Consider the following 14466-nt stretch of genomic DNA (forward strand, 5'->3'; position numbering starts at 1 on the left):
TTCAAAGCAACTAGCTAGCTGAACACAGATGTGCGCCTAGGTGGTGAGATCTGGGTAATGTTTTTTTGATATTTTTCATAATACATCACGCTTGCCTCTCTGATGCAGCACACGGATTAGGGAATCCAGAAATTCTTCAAGCAGACATCTTGGTACCTTAGTGTCAGGTGCGCAAACTTGGCAGGAGATGAAGCGGAGGTACAAATTTAAAAGGTAGCTCAGCAGCATCAGAGGGCTGGTGAATTTCCAACGGTGACGGGGAAGAGACCGATGGAGATGAATAACAAATGGACTGCATGTGAAAAGAGGGGCAAAGTCAGTTTTATGGGCAAAGTCAGAAACAGGTTGGTATCTGAAAAGCAAAGGTGCATTGATTCAGGCTATTCAAAATGAAAAATTCAATAGCAGATTCCAGTAGAGTAGCAATAACGTCTCAACTAAATACTTTCAGTACAGTCATTAAAGCTAGATAAATAAAAGCTAGATAAATATTTGAAATTTCAAACCTTTAAATGGCACATTGAACTCTGAATCAATTGAGTTTCCTTAAAGATGACAACAAGCTAAAACACAAGGCACTTTCAAATTTTAACTTGAAAGTGGATTTCAACACAGTAATGTGAACATAATGTAGTCTCACAGCACCAAGAAGCACTGTGCCATCTGGTTGTTTCCCCATCTCTCCGAGTAGGCCCAAGAGCAGCCCATTCTCCCCTCTCTCTCTCTCTCTTTCCGTCTCTGCCTCCCTCCTCCACACACTCTAGTACCCTCATGGTCAATCCGGAAGTGGTTAGGTGAGCCAAGAAGTAACCCCATCTCCCCCTCTCTTTCCTTATCTCTCTGCCTCCCTCCATGATTCCCCCACCCCCAGAGGTCAGTCAAGGAGAGGAGCTTCAGCAGGCTCCAAAACGACCAAATATCATCCCGCCCCCCTTGTCCCCTCTCTTGTTTCCCCCAGGTGGCTCCAGCAAAGGGGCTTAGGTGGCGGTACGCAGTGGCGGCTGGCCGGGGCTGGGCAGGAGAACATAGACAGAAGAGGCTGGCAAACAGGGCAGCACAGAGGCTCCCTTTCCTACCACAGTCGCCGTACTCCTTCCTTCTGGCACCAAGTAACCCCCACCCACCGGCACTCTCCCTGGCATGCTGGGCACACACACGTGCATGCACGCAGACGCACACACGATTTGATAGAATGACTGGAAAGGCCCCAGGTGTAGAATGTGCACTCCTGACCCCTGTGTGTCCGTCTGTCTCTATGGGGTGAGAAGATGATTAGAGAGGAGTGAGGCTAGAGTGAGGAGTACACACTAGAGGAGGAGGGAGAGGTATACTGAGGTCATTGGACTCAAAATCCTGGCTCCGTGAAAAATAAATACCACATATTATGCCACAAGAAACAAATGTTGCTGCAAATCCTCTTTTGAGCGCTCTTTTTCAGCATATCGAAGTTAACAATACTTTGCTTTAATTGTGCTCTTCCAATGAACAGCAGATGAAGCTCTGCCTCAAGAGAACAGGACAATACACATTTTTTTGGCCTTCGGCTCAAGAAAAAAGGCTGTATTGTTAAAATGAATAGGGCAGTGGTATTCAACTCTTACCCTACGAGGTCCGAAGTCTGCTGGTTTGCTGTTCTAGCTGATAATGAATTGCACCCATCTGGTATCCCAAAATCACTCCCTGATTAGAGGGAAAGAATGAAAAAAAAGCAGTGGAACTGGCTTTGAGGTCCAAAGTTGAGTTCAGCAAGCCATAATATCTACCATCTCAGATTGTTCTGCAATAATTTCTGTATTTAGAAACCGATAAGATAAGCGTTCCGGAAACTCTGAGAACTTAAGCTAATTGATTACACCCTATCCCTTTAAAAATGAATCACTGAATAGCAGGAACAGCACAATCTAGTGGTCAGAACCTGGTAATATCAGGATGTAGGATGGGACATATACCCAACGTCTTCTCTGAATGGGGGGGGGGAAACTAAGAATACATTACATAGGATGAAGAAACAATACTCAGAGCCGCAGCTCCATACTACTTGTCAAACAGAACAGATACAATATACTTGTTGGGGTGGGATGGCATGGAGTGTAGGGGGTCTGTGGATGACTTTTCACCACTTCTTTGGATTCCTCATGTCTTATTCATTGTTAGAAAAAGTTTAGTCCTAATCAGATGTTAGGTTATATAAATTAAAATGGCCAAATTGGGTGCAATCAATTAGCTTCATTTCTCAGAGATCAAATTATATTCCAACAAAATAATGTTGCAGGAATGCTAATGTTAGCTGTTTCTAACAACATAACCGATTTCAGAACAATCTGAGATGGTGGGTGTTGAAATCCTCTTTCTTGTGCTTTTTGAGGTGGAACGACCTTAAGGCTTGCTTTGTTTGGTCTTGTTATCCCATACAGCAAGGTAAACAGCAGTCTTAATTCGCAGCACACAGAATGTGTGTGTGTTGTCACCGTGTGTGTGTGAGGACAACATTGACGGTAAGAAGAGAGCAGCTTGAACATGGAAGTACTAGTCGTTGACATGAAAACAAAAAAAGGCATCCTACAGACACTCTTAATAATACAATGTACATAGGAGTCCATTTGAGAGAGAGGCCTTTCCAATATTCATGTTACAAAATAGCCAACACGGCTACTTGGACTATTATGTTGTAATTCAAACATTAGCAATTCTACTGTGCAACTCTTTGCATACATACAGTTGAAGTCGGAAGTTTACATACACCTTAGCCAAATACATTTCAAATCAGTTTTTCACAATTCCTGAAATTTAATCCTAGTACAAATTCCCTGTCTTACGTCAGTTAGGATCACCACTTTATTTTAAGAATGAGAAATGTCAGAAAATTAGTAGAGAATGATTTATTTCAGCTTTTATTTCTTTCATCACAATCCCAGTGGGTCAGAAGTTTATATACACTCAATTAGTATTTGGTAGCATTGCCTTTAAATTGTTTAACTTGGGTCAAACATTTCGGGTAGCCTTCCACAATAAGTTGGGTGAATTTTGGCCCATTCCTCCTGACAAAGTTGGTGTAACTGAAACAGGTTTGTAGGCCTCCTTGCTCGTACACAGTTTTCAGTTCTGCCCACAAATGTTCTATAGGATTGAGGTCAGGGCTTTGTGATGGCCTATGCTTCCCTCCAGTCCCTCGACTTCTTGGCACTGACGGAAACATGGATTACCACAGATAACACTGCTACTCCTACCGCTCTCTCCTCGTCTGCCCACGTGTTCTCGCACACCCCGAGAGCTTCTGGTCAGCGGGGTGGTGGCACTGGGATCCTCATCTCCCCCAAGTGGACATTCTCTCTTTCTCCCCTGACCCATCTGTCTATCGCCTCCTTTGAATTCCATGCTGTCACAGTTACCAGCCCTTTCAAGCTTAACATCCTTATCATTTATCGCCCCCCAGGTTCCCTTGGAGAGTTCATCAATGAGCTTGACGCCTTGATAAGCTCCTTTCCTGAGGATGGCTCACCTCTCACAGTTCTGGGTGACTTTAACCTCCCCACGTCTACCTTTGACTCATTCCTCTCTGCCTCCTTCTTTCCACTCCTCTCCTCTTTTGACCTCACCCTCTCACCTTCCCCCCCTACTCACAAGGCAGGCAATACGCTTGACCTCATCTTTACTAGATGCTGTTCTTCCACTAATCTCATTGCAACTCCCCTCCAAGTCTCCGACCACTACCTTGTATCCTTTTCCCTCTCGCTCTCATCTAACACTTCCCACACTGCCCCTACTCGGATGGTATCGCGCCGTCCCAACCTTCGCTCTCTCTCCCCCGCTACTCTCTCCTCTTCCATCCTATCATCTCTTCCCTCTGCTCAAACCTTCTCCAACCTATCTCCTGATTCTGCCTCCTCAACCCTCCTCTCCTCCCTTTCTGCATCCTTTGACTCTCTATGTCCCCTATCCTCCAGGCCGGCTCGGTCCTCCCCTCCTGCTCCGTGGCTCGACGACTCATTGCGAGCTCACAGAACAGGGCTCCGGGCAGCCGAGCGGAAATGGAGGAAAACTCGCCTCCCTGCGGACCTGGCATCCTTTCACTCCCTCCTCTCTACATTCTCCTCTTCTGTCTCTGCTGCTAAAGCCACTTTCTACCACTCTAAATTCCAAGCATCTGCCTCTAACCCTAGGAAGCTCTTTGCCACCTTCTCCTCCCTCCTGAATCCTCCTCCCCCTCCCCCCCTCCTCCCTCTCTGCGGATGACTTCATCAACCATTTCGAAAAGAAGGTCGACGACATCCGATCCTCGTTTGCTAAGTCAAACGACACCGCTGGTTCTGCTCACACTGCCCTACCCTGTGCTTTGACCTCTTTCTCCCCTCTCTCTCCAGATGAAATCTCGCGTCTTGTGACGGCCGGCCGCCCAACAACCTGCCCGCTTGACCCTATCCCCTCCTCTCTTCTCCAGACCATTTCCGGAGACCTTCTCCCCTACCTCACCTCGCTCATCAACTCATCCTTGACCGCTGGCTACGTCCCTTCCGCCTTCAAGAGAGCGAGAGTTGCACCCCTTCTGAAAAAACCTACACTCGATCCCTCTGATGTCAACAACTACAGACCAGTATCCCTTCTTTCTTTTCTCTCCAAAACTCTTGAACGTGCCGTCCTTGGCCAGCTCTCCTGCTATCTCTCTCAGAATGACCTTCTTGATCCAAATCAGTCAGGTTTCAAGACTAGTCATTCAACTGAGACTGCTCTTCTCTGTGTCACGGAGGCGCTCCGCACTGCTAAAGCTAACTCTCTCTCCTCTGCTCTCATCCTTCTAGACCTATCGGCTGCCTTTGATACTGTGAACCATCAGATCCTCCTCTCCACCCTCTCCGAGTTGGGCATCTCCGGCGCGGCCCACGCTTGGATTGCGTCCTACCTGACAGGTCGCTCCTACCAGGTGGCGTGGCGAGAATCTGTCTCCGCACCACGTGCTCTCACCACTGGTGTCCCCCAGGGCTCTGTTCTAGGCCCTCTCCTATTCTCGCTATACACCAAGTCACTTGGCTCTGTCATATCCTCACATGGCCTCTCCTATCATTGCTATGCAGACGACACACAATTAATCTTCTCCTTTCCCTCTTCTGATAACCAGGTGGCGAATCGCATCTCTGCATGTCTGGCAGACATATCAGTGTGGATGACGGATCACCACCTCAAGCTGAACCTCGGCAAGACGGAGCTGCTCTTCCTCCCGGGGAAGGACTGCCCGTTCCATGATCTTGCCATCACGCTTGACAACTCCGTTGTGTCCTCCTCCCAGAGCGCTAAGAACCTTGGCGTGATCCTGGACAACACCCTGTCGTTCTCAACCAACATCAAGGCGGTGACCCGTTCCTGTAGGTTCATGCTCTACAACATTCGCAGAGTACGACCCTGCCTCACACAGGAAGCGGCGCAGGTCCTAATCCAGGCACTTGTCATCTCCCGTCTGGATTACTGCAACTCGCTGTTGGCTGGGCTCCCTGCCTGTGCAATTAAACCCCTACAACTCATCCAGAACGCCGCAGCCCGTCTGGTGTTCAACCTTCCCAAGTTCTCTCACGTCACCCCGCTCCTCCGCTCTCTCCACTGGCTTCCAGTTGAAGCTCGCATCCGCTACAAGACTATGGTGCTTGCCTACGGAGCTGTGAGGGGAACGGCACCTCCGTACCTTCAGGCTCTGATCAGGCCCTACACCCAAACAAGGGCACTGCGTTCATCCACCTCTGGCCTACTCGCCTCCCTACCTCTGAGGAAGTACAGCTCCCGCTCAGCCCAGTCAAAACTGTTCGCTGCTCTGGCACCCCAATGGTGGAACAAACTCCCCCACGACGCCAGGTCAGCGGAATCAATCACCACCTTCCGGAGACACCTGAAACCCCACCTCTTTAAGGAATACCTAGGATAGGATAAAGTAATCCTTCTAACCCCCCCCCCCTTAGAGTTAGATGCACTATTGTAAAGTGGTTGTTCCACTGGACATCATAAGGTGAATGCACCAACTTGTAAGTCGCTCTTGATAAGAGCGTCTGCTAAATGACTTAAATGTAAATGTAATGGCCACTCCATGCCTTGACTTTGTTGTCCTTAAGCCATTTTGCCACAACTTTGGGTCATTGTCCATTTGGAAGACCCATTTGCGACCAAGCTTTAACTTCCTGACTGATGTCTTCAGTTGCTTCAATATATCCACATAATTTTCCTCCCGCATGATGCCATCTATTTTGTGAAGTGCACTAGTCCCTCCTGCAGCAAAGCACCCCCACAACATGATGCTGCCACCCCCGTCTTTCACGGTTGAGATGGTGTTCTTCGGCTTGCAAGCGTCCCCCTTTTTTCTCCAAACATAACGATGGTCATTATGGCCAAACAGTTCTATTTTTGATTCATCAGACCAGAAGACATTTCTCCAAAAAGTACGATCTTTGTCCCCATGTGCGGTTGCAAACAGTAGTCTGGCGTTTTATGGCGGTTTTGGAGCAGTGGCTTCTTCCTTGCTGAGTGGCCTTTCAGGATATGTCGATATAGGACTAATTTTACTGTGGATATAGATACTTTTGTACTTGTTTTTTGTATTTTTTTTCTTTAGGTCTTGGCTGATTTCTTTAGATTTTCCCATGATGTCAAGCAAAGAGGCACTGAGTTTGAAGGTAGGCCTTGAAATACATCCACAGGTACACCTCCAATTGACTCAAATTATGTCAATTAGCCTATCAGAAGCTTCTAAAGCCATGACATCATTTTCAGGATTTTTTCAAGCTGTTTAAAGGCACAGTCAACTTACTGTATGTAAACTTCTGACCCACTGGAAATGTCATACAGTGAATTATAAGTGAAATAATCTGTCTGTAAACAATTGTTGGAAAAATTACTTATGTCATGCTCAAAGTAGATATCCTAACCGACTTGCCAAAACTATAGTCTGTTAACAAGAAAATTGTGGAGAGTTTTAATGACTCCAACCTAAGTGTATTTAAACCAAATAGCCTATTTCATGCCACAGGCTGCTGTAAGTATATTGTATAACGTGGAAGATCAGCATCTTCTTTTTTGATACGGTCTACTCCACCCAGTGGAATGAAATGTTAACACAATTACATACCTCAAATCTGAATGTGGTAGGCCTATTCTAACATGGTTCCTATGTAATTTGGTTAAAACACACACTAAAGTAGTATTCACTCTATTCAAATTGGCTGAGATGGTTGTGGCACACTAGACTTAATAAATATGATACATGTAATCAGACAGTGGCACCACCTCTCCCAATTAAAATATCCCTGGGATTTAGCATGCTTTGTCATTGGCACTCGGGTGTTGATACTGTATCTCTTTATTAAACACTCAAAACAAAACACGTCGTAATTAGATTCAACAAAAGGGCGGCCCACTCCACTTGGATTAGTGTGTCTACAAGGGTTCCTTAGAGACTCAATGTTGACATCTGCCAGTTGAATTGAATTTCAAAGCGGACTGCAGCGTTTATGAGGTTTATGAGTAAGATCTTGCCTAGTTGTTCGCCTGTCTGTGTATCTAAGTTAGGATGTGTCTCAAATGGCACCCTACTCCCTTCATAGTGCACTATAGAGCCCATCAAATGTAGTGCACTATGAAGGGAATGGGGTGCCATTTGGGGTTCAGACTTAATGGTTGTTAAAGCTGAATATTGACAGTGGTGTACTGGTGTAAGAGGGCATATGAAAGACACTTACGCTTGCTAGGATCCTTCGGCAGTAGATGGAGCAGGGTCCTGGGTGTTCCATGGTACAAACTTAGCCTAGGAACAAAGGAAACGACGGTGAGAATCAATCAAGACAAGTTGTTTAGGGAGTGACTCATAATAGACACAAATGCACATGAAACATTTGTGAAATACTGTATTAGAACTACTAATAATTTCAAATTTTCTGAGAAAAGTTTGTGTCTAACTTTTTTCATCAATTGAGAGCTGTCAGCTTTATCTGTGTTCTGTGGCCGTTTGGTGACTATGACTGTCTCACATTAAAAGGTGCTTTTCTTGCTGTAAGTTCAAGGTAGGTGCAGGAGGCAAGAGCATTGGAAAGTTCAAATCATTTGAACTTGGAGCCCCCAAAGACTCTTGCCATGTGCCACTGTTATAAATGGAACTCTTCAGAGCCTCTACGCGCCTCCTCCTCCATGGGAAAAACAATGGCTGGCCCAATGCAGTTTTTGCAAATGTAATGTGAAACCCCCTACTAGGCTAATAGAGGTACACATTCACAATAATAATAGGTTTTAAAGTATTATACATGTTGGTTTTAAGTGTTACACAACATTCAATAGACCTATTTCTGAAAAGAGAAATAACACCGGGTTTTCTCTATTCCAAAACAGTTATATTATTCCTTCCCTCAACGAGTTGGGGTCTTGATTCAGTATCAATTCATGAAGCAAAGATTTTTCTATTGTTGAATTGAAATTTCAATTTATCCTCCTTTGTGTGCTAAATTGATGGTGAATTGACCTCAACCCCTAGATGTATTCCACATTTTGTTGTGTTAAAAAATCTCACCCATCTACACACAATACTAAGGATGAGTATTAGGGCCAAGTGGTACTTGGATAACATTTTTTTGCAGGATGGTACTTTAAAAAAGTGGCAATATTTCAAGAATAAAGAGGCAATATTTTGAGAATAAGAGGCAGGATTTTGAGAATAAAGAGGCAATATTTTGAGAATAAACTAAAAATGTTGAGAATAAAGTCGCCATTTTGAGAATAAAGTCAGTTATATTTCAAGATTAAGGTATGGGATTTGGTTAATTGCATGTCTCCCTGGCTGCCTGTTGCTATGCGAGCCACCGATGAAATACCTGAGTTAGATGACTGGTGAAACTATAGTTAGTAACAAGGAAATCCTTGCTCTTTTAGCACATAATAATCATATTATTATAATTATTAGGACCTGGAAGAGGTTGTGCCACATATTATTTTCAGAAGGAACTGTGCATTCAGTGCAGTGCATTCAGACCCCTCGACTTTTCCACATTTAGTTACGTTACAGCCTTATTCTAAAATGTATAAAATACTTTTTCCCCCTCATCCAACTACACACAATACCCCATAATGACAAAGCAAAACAGGTTTGCAAATGTAATTAAAATAAAAAACAGAAATGTACATAAGAATTCAGGCCATTTTCTTTAAGACTCGAAATTGAGCTCAGGTGCGCTTCCTGTTTCCATTGATCATCCTTGAGATGTTTCTACAACTTGATTGGAGTCCACCTCTGGTAAATTCAATTGATTGGACATGATTTGGAAAGGAACACACCTGTTTATATAAGGTCCCACAGTTGACAGTACATGTCAGAGCAAAAACCAAGCCATGAGGTCGAAGGAATTGTCCGTAGAGCTCAGAGACAGGATTGTGTCGAGGCACAGATCTGGGGAACTGTACCAGCATTGAAGGTCCCCAAAGAACACAGCGGCCTCCATCATTCTTAAATGGAAGAAGTTTAGAACCACCAAGACTCTTCCTAAAGCTGGCTGCCTGGCCAAACTGAGCAATTGGGGGAGAAGGGCCTTGGTCAGAAGAGGTGACCAAGAACCCGAAACAATATTCTCTGGTCTGATGAAACCAATATTGAACTCTCTGGCCTGAATGCAAGTAGTCACGTTTGAAGGAAACCTGGCCCCATTCCTATGGTGAAGAACGGTGGTGGCAGCATCATGCTGTGGGGTGGTTTTTCAGCGGCAGAAACTAGGAGACTAGTCAGGATCGAGGGAAAGATTAACCGACCAGGGTGAAGGTTCACCTTCCAACAGGACAACGACCCTAAGCCCACAGCCAAGACAATGCAGGAATGGCTTCAGGACAAGTCTCTGAATATTCTTTAGTGGCCCAGCCAGAGCCCAGACATGAACCCGATTGAACATCTCTGTAGAGACCTGAAAATAGCTGTGCAGCGATGCTCCCCATTCTACCTGACAGAGCTTGAGAAGATCTGCAGAGAAGAATGGGAGAAACTGCCCAAATGCAGTTGTGCCAAGCTTGTAGCGTCATACCCAAGAAGACTCGAGGCTATAAGGCTGCCATAGGTGCTTCAACAAAGTACTGAGTAAAGGGTCGGGATACTTATGTAAATGTAGAATTTCATGTTTATTTTTATAAATGTGCAAACAATTCTAAAAACCTGTTTTTGCTTTGTCATTTGAGGGGGAAAAAACAAATTAATCAATTTTAGAATAAGGCTGTAACGTATCAAAATGTGGAAAAAGTCAAGGGGTCTAAATACTTTCCGAATGCACTGTAGGTAGAGATAAGAGGGTTGTGTGTGTGGGGGGGCAGGGGTAAAAACAAATGACCATCAATCTAATACATTCGTTCAAACAGGCGTCACTGCGCACTCATGCTTATCAATCGAATGATCTAATTACTCGCACACAGTTTCCCCTTAGTAATTTCAGGACTATAGACATACAGTCTTCTAACGGCCATGGTGCATTATGAGCACAAACCAAAAAACGTTATTGTCACTGAATGAGAAGAGAACTGGGGCTGAGTCCCCGTCAGTCTGCCCTCCAAATTCGCTACAACGTTCTGCTGCATAGCCTAGGTGAACATCTCGCAAAAGATCTGTGCATAATGGCAACTTTTAATTACCTTATCCGTGGTGCTTTAGTAAGGGTAGTATTTCCCCCATATGACAACTATCCTTCTAACAACTATAAGCTCTGCGACCAGCTTTCACGTCAGTCTCACGTCAGAATTAGACCTTCAAAATGTGATGTTTGAGAAACATGGATGAACTTGTTCCAATCGATGGACGTCGAATACTGACTTGTATCACAGGTGACATGGCTGGGCTAGTAGGCTACTCAATAAAACTAATTATCTTGGGATGCTGGAGGCTATGCATGTGCATGTCCCATGTCAAGCTGCTCTCCAAATACACTACAACACCGCTATGTTGCAGCCCATTATAAACCTATAGCTGCCCACTAGATTGAGTAACCTAACCTGTAGGCTAATCATACGTTACAGTGGGCAAGCTAAAGTAAATTATAAGCCTATCCAATGGCTGCGGGAGGACTGAATAATGAAGCAGGGGTTTTACGCAAACATGTCTGTGGGAGGAGAGGCAACTCAAGGACCACTCCTGCATGCGCAAAGCAGCTCATCTGAGGCGCTGTTTGAATATATCCATGGATGGAATCGCCCTTTCTTTAAATAATCATTAATCTAAAGATACAGTAGGCCTATTAGATAAATGATAGGCTATAAAAAAAAAAAAACGCTGATCTGACATGACTTGGTTGGTAGCCTAGTGTAATATCTCCTTTCACTATCCATCTATCAGTGATGGCTTCAAGGATGGGAGGAATGAAGGATGCATAGGTTATCCCAAAACAGTCAGGGGCATCGTCTCTGTTATTGTAAAGTCTGCTTCCAACTCACACTCTCAAACACATAGATCCCCTCAACGGAGCTCATCTCTAGATCCCAATCACCTGAATTCTGATCACCTGTTCACACACCTGCATGTCATTATCACACACTATTTACTTCAGTTCCTTGCACCCCATCATTGTGAGGTATTGTTTGTTTTGTGACACACTTCTATTCGGAGCTCTGTTTTTCCCGTAATTTAATCCTCCCATGTATGATAATTTTTGCCTGCCTCACTAACGACACCTTTTGCCTATTCCCTGCTTGTACTTTAGCCTATTGGATTTCCTGTTATCAACCTATTGCCTGATCTCCCGGATGACATTACTAGCCTTTTCCCTGTCTGTACTGTTGCCTTTTTGGACCCCAGGTGTATGACCTTCTGCCTGCCCCTGGACCCAGCTACCTGCCTCCTCCTGTGGTCCTTTACAAATAAACACCTGCTGCGCCCTGCGCTTGAAACCAGCTCTCTGTCTCCCATCGTGTTCATTACAGGTATGCGTCTCAGCTATACGGCTAACTCAGGTTACCACTTGTTCACCATAGAGTCTAGTGGCTAGACCTGTTAGGTTATAATAATGGACCGTAAATTGCTGTCTCAGACAGGACTTTAACCAAACCCCTGCCCCCTGGCTTTACAAGGTCCATGACAGGGGTTTGGGTGCAGCCCAAGAGCCCGACAGGGACTCGCTATCCGTCTCCATGCAATCCGTGATTTGCATTCACAAGATAATAAGCGTAGGCCTATGAAGTTACTTCATTGGAATAAAACACCATGCCATTACGCACAAATTTGTAAGTTAACCTTTCGTTTTGACATATAGGCTGCTGGACTAGTGGTTACAATCTAAGATACAATGCAAGGTGTTGGCATATGCAGGGGATTGAGGATAACATTGTAGCAAATTCGAAAGGCACCATAACACGCACCATGGTTTGTTCATTCTCTAAATATTGCTACTATTCTCGACATTGCCACTATTTTAAAGTACTATCCATGAAAATCCAAGTACCACCACCCATCGCTGTTTTTTTTAATTTTTCTATTCACTTGGCTCTAATACTCTTCTGTACAATACCCTATAAAGACAAAGTGAAAACATGTTTTTAGAAAAATGTTAATGAATACTGGAAATGAAATTCAGAAGTATTCACACCCCAGAGTCAATACTTTGAAGAAGCACCTTTGGCAGCGCTTACAGCTGTGAGTCTTTCTGGGTAAGTCTCTAAGAGCTTTCACACTTGGATTGTGCAAATTTGCCAGTTATTCCTTACAAAATTCTTCAAGCTCCATCAAATTGGTTGTTGATCATTGCTAGACAACAATTTTCAGGTCATGCCGTAGATTTTCAAGTACATTTAAGTCAAAACTGGTCTTTGCGGTTGAATCTGTGTTTCGACATTCACTGCTAGACTGAGGGATCTTACATATAATTAATTGTATATGTGTACGGTATCATGCTAAACACTATTATTGCAAAAAGACCATACAATTTGTGACTTGTTACGCAAAGTTTTACTCCTGAATTTATTTAGGCTTGCTATAACAAAGGGGTTGAATACTTATTAACTCAAGACATTTAATCGCTCCATTTGTAATTAATTTGTAAAAATATAATTCCCCTTTTTTGATTATGGAGTACTGTGTGTAGGCCAGTGACCAAAAATATAAATGTAATTAAATTCAGGCTGTAACACAACAAAATGTGGAAAAAGTCAAGGGGTCTGAATACTTTTAAGTAATAATCTATGAAAAGTTAATAATTAATAATCTATGAAAATTAATAATCTATGAAAATCCATCACATGGCTCTTGATGGGAAAACTGTAATTAAGGTGTGTGTTGTGTATCAGGACAGGGCCAATCACCTTCTGTCCCCCTCACCTGCCTGAGGTTCTGTCCTGCTGAGAAGAGGTGCAGGATGGCTTAGCAGCACCCCAGTGCATGCTGGGAGCCATCTGCCCTGGGCTGTAACTCCACCAGCTCCACCACAGCCACCACGATGGGCAGAAAGAGAGTTGTGGAAGTACACCACCTGCAATTGAACACACACACACACACACACACAGGACAATGAGTGAGTGAGAAGACTAAATGTGTGTGTGCCAAGATCATTAGTATTAGTAGGAGTAGGGTGTGAAAAGAAAACAGATTGGGTTTTAAACAATTGATCATGAACTACTACACCACCTGCAAAGGACACAAGATACTAAGACAGAGTAACAGTGAGCAGAGTGAGTGTTCATCTCAAAGCCAATTGAATGACTTTGACACAATAAGATACAGTTGCACCTTCATACCACATTAGACAAGCAGTATACAAATATACAGGTAATATTCACCATTTGCAAAGCCACACATGGTAGCCTATGTGCATTTCTTTAGATGTTGAACGTGAGAAACTAGCCCACACATTTATGATATATTGGTCCTGTAAGCACAGCCAAGCCATTTGTTGGTAACGTCCCCTCCCTCCCAACATTTTTTTTATTTTTATTGAGCGAAAGTTAACAAGAAGCACTTTGAAATACAGAGGCAATTTCTGATGGCACCCGTGTCTCTGCCTGTTCATTTTTACTCTGTTGGCTGTTCCGAGTAGGAGAAGGTGTTTTCAAATTCAAAACCACAGGGGCATCGCATTTTAGCCACAATCTTTTATCATCTGCATTTCGTGCACGACATGTTTTAACTCTAAATCACATCCTGGAAGTTTCTCAAATACCGCTACATGTAAATGGAGAGAAATGGGAGACAGAGCCTCTGCTGTCCCTTTTCTGAGTGCCATGTGTGTGTGTACTGTATGTGTGTGTGTACTGTATGTGTGTGTGTACTGTATGTGTGTGTGTACTGTATGTGTGTGCGAGGCTGCCTTGGCCATTCAAAGACGATAGCATCAAGTTCATTGAGCCTCGCAGTTTGAAAATCCCCACTTGGTACATGATTCATCATTACCACATTATGCACTCGACCTTGTCAAGAACAATTCAATGAGACAGAAAGTGATGGGTGACAATGTCTTAGAATTCTGCATGGCTGACTGAATTACTATGGAG

The 14466-nt window shown here is 44.0% G+C and overlaps 1 long non-coding RNA gene across 1 annotated transcript in view; it reads right to left on the bottom strand.

Annotated features, from left to right (window-relative positions):
• Nucleotides 1–305: 305 nt before the first annotated feature.
• Nucleotides 306–14466, bottom strand: part of LOC139557402 (uncharacterized) — a 59028-nt gene continuing 44867 nt past the window's right edge. Inside the window, exons 2-5 of the long non-coding RNA XR_011671387.1 lie at nt 13298–13448; nt 7713–7777; nt 1602–1680; nt 306–1253 (exon numbers count right to left, since the gene is read on the bottom strand). This is a non-coding gene — a long non-coding RNA (uncharacterized lncRNA). The remainder of the gene's footprint in view (nt 1254–1601; nt 1681–7712; nt 7778–13297; nt 13449–14466) is intronic.

Source organism: Salvelinus alpinus, chromosome 28 (assembly GCF_045679555.1).
Source record: "Salvelinus alpinus chromosome 28, SLU_Salpinus.1, whole genome shotgun sequence".
In the NCBI taxonomy this organism is placed as follows: domain Eukaryota; kingdom Metazoa; phylum Chordata; class Actinopteri; order Salmoniformes; family Salmonidae; genus Salvelinus; species Salvelinus alpinus.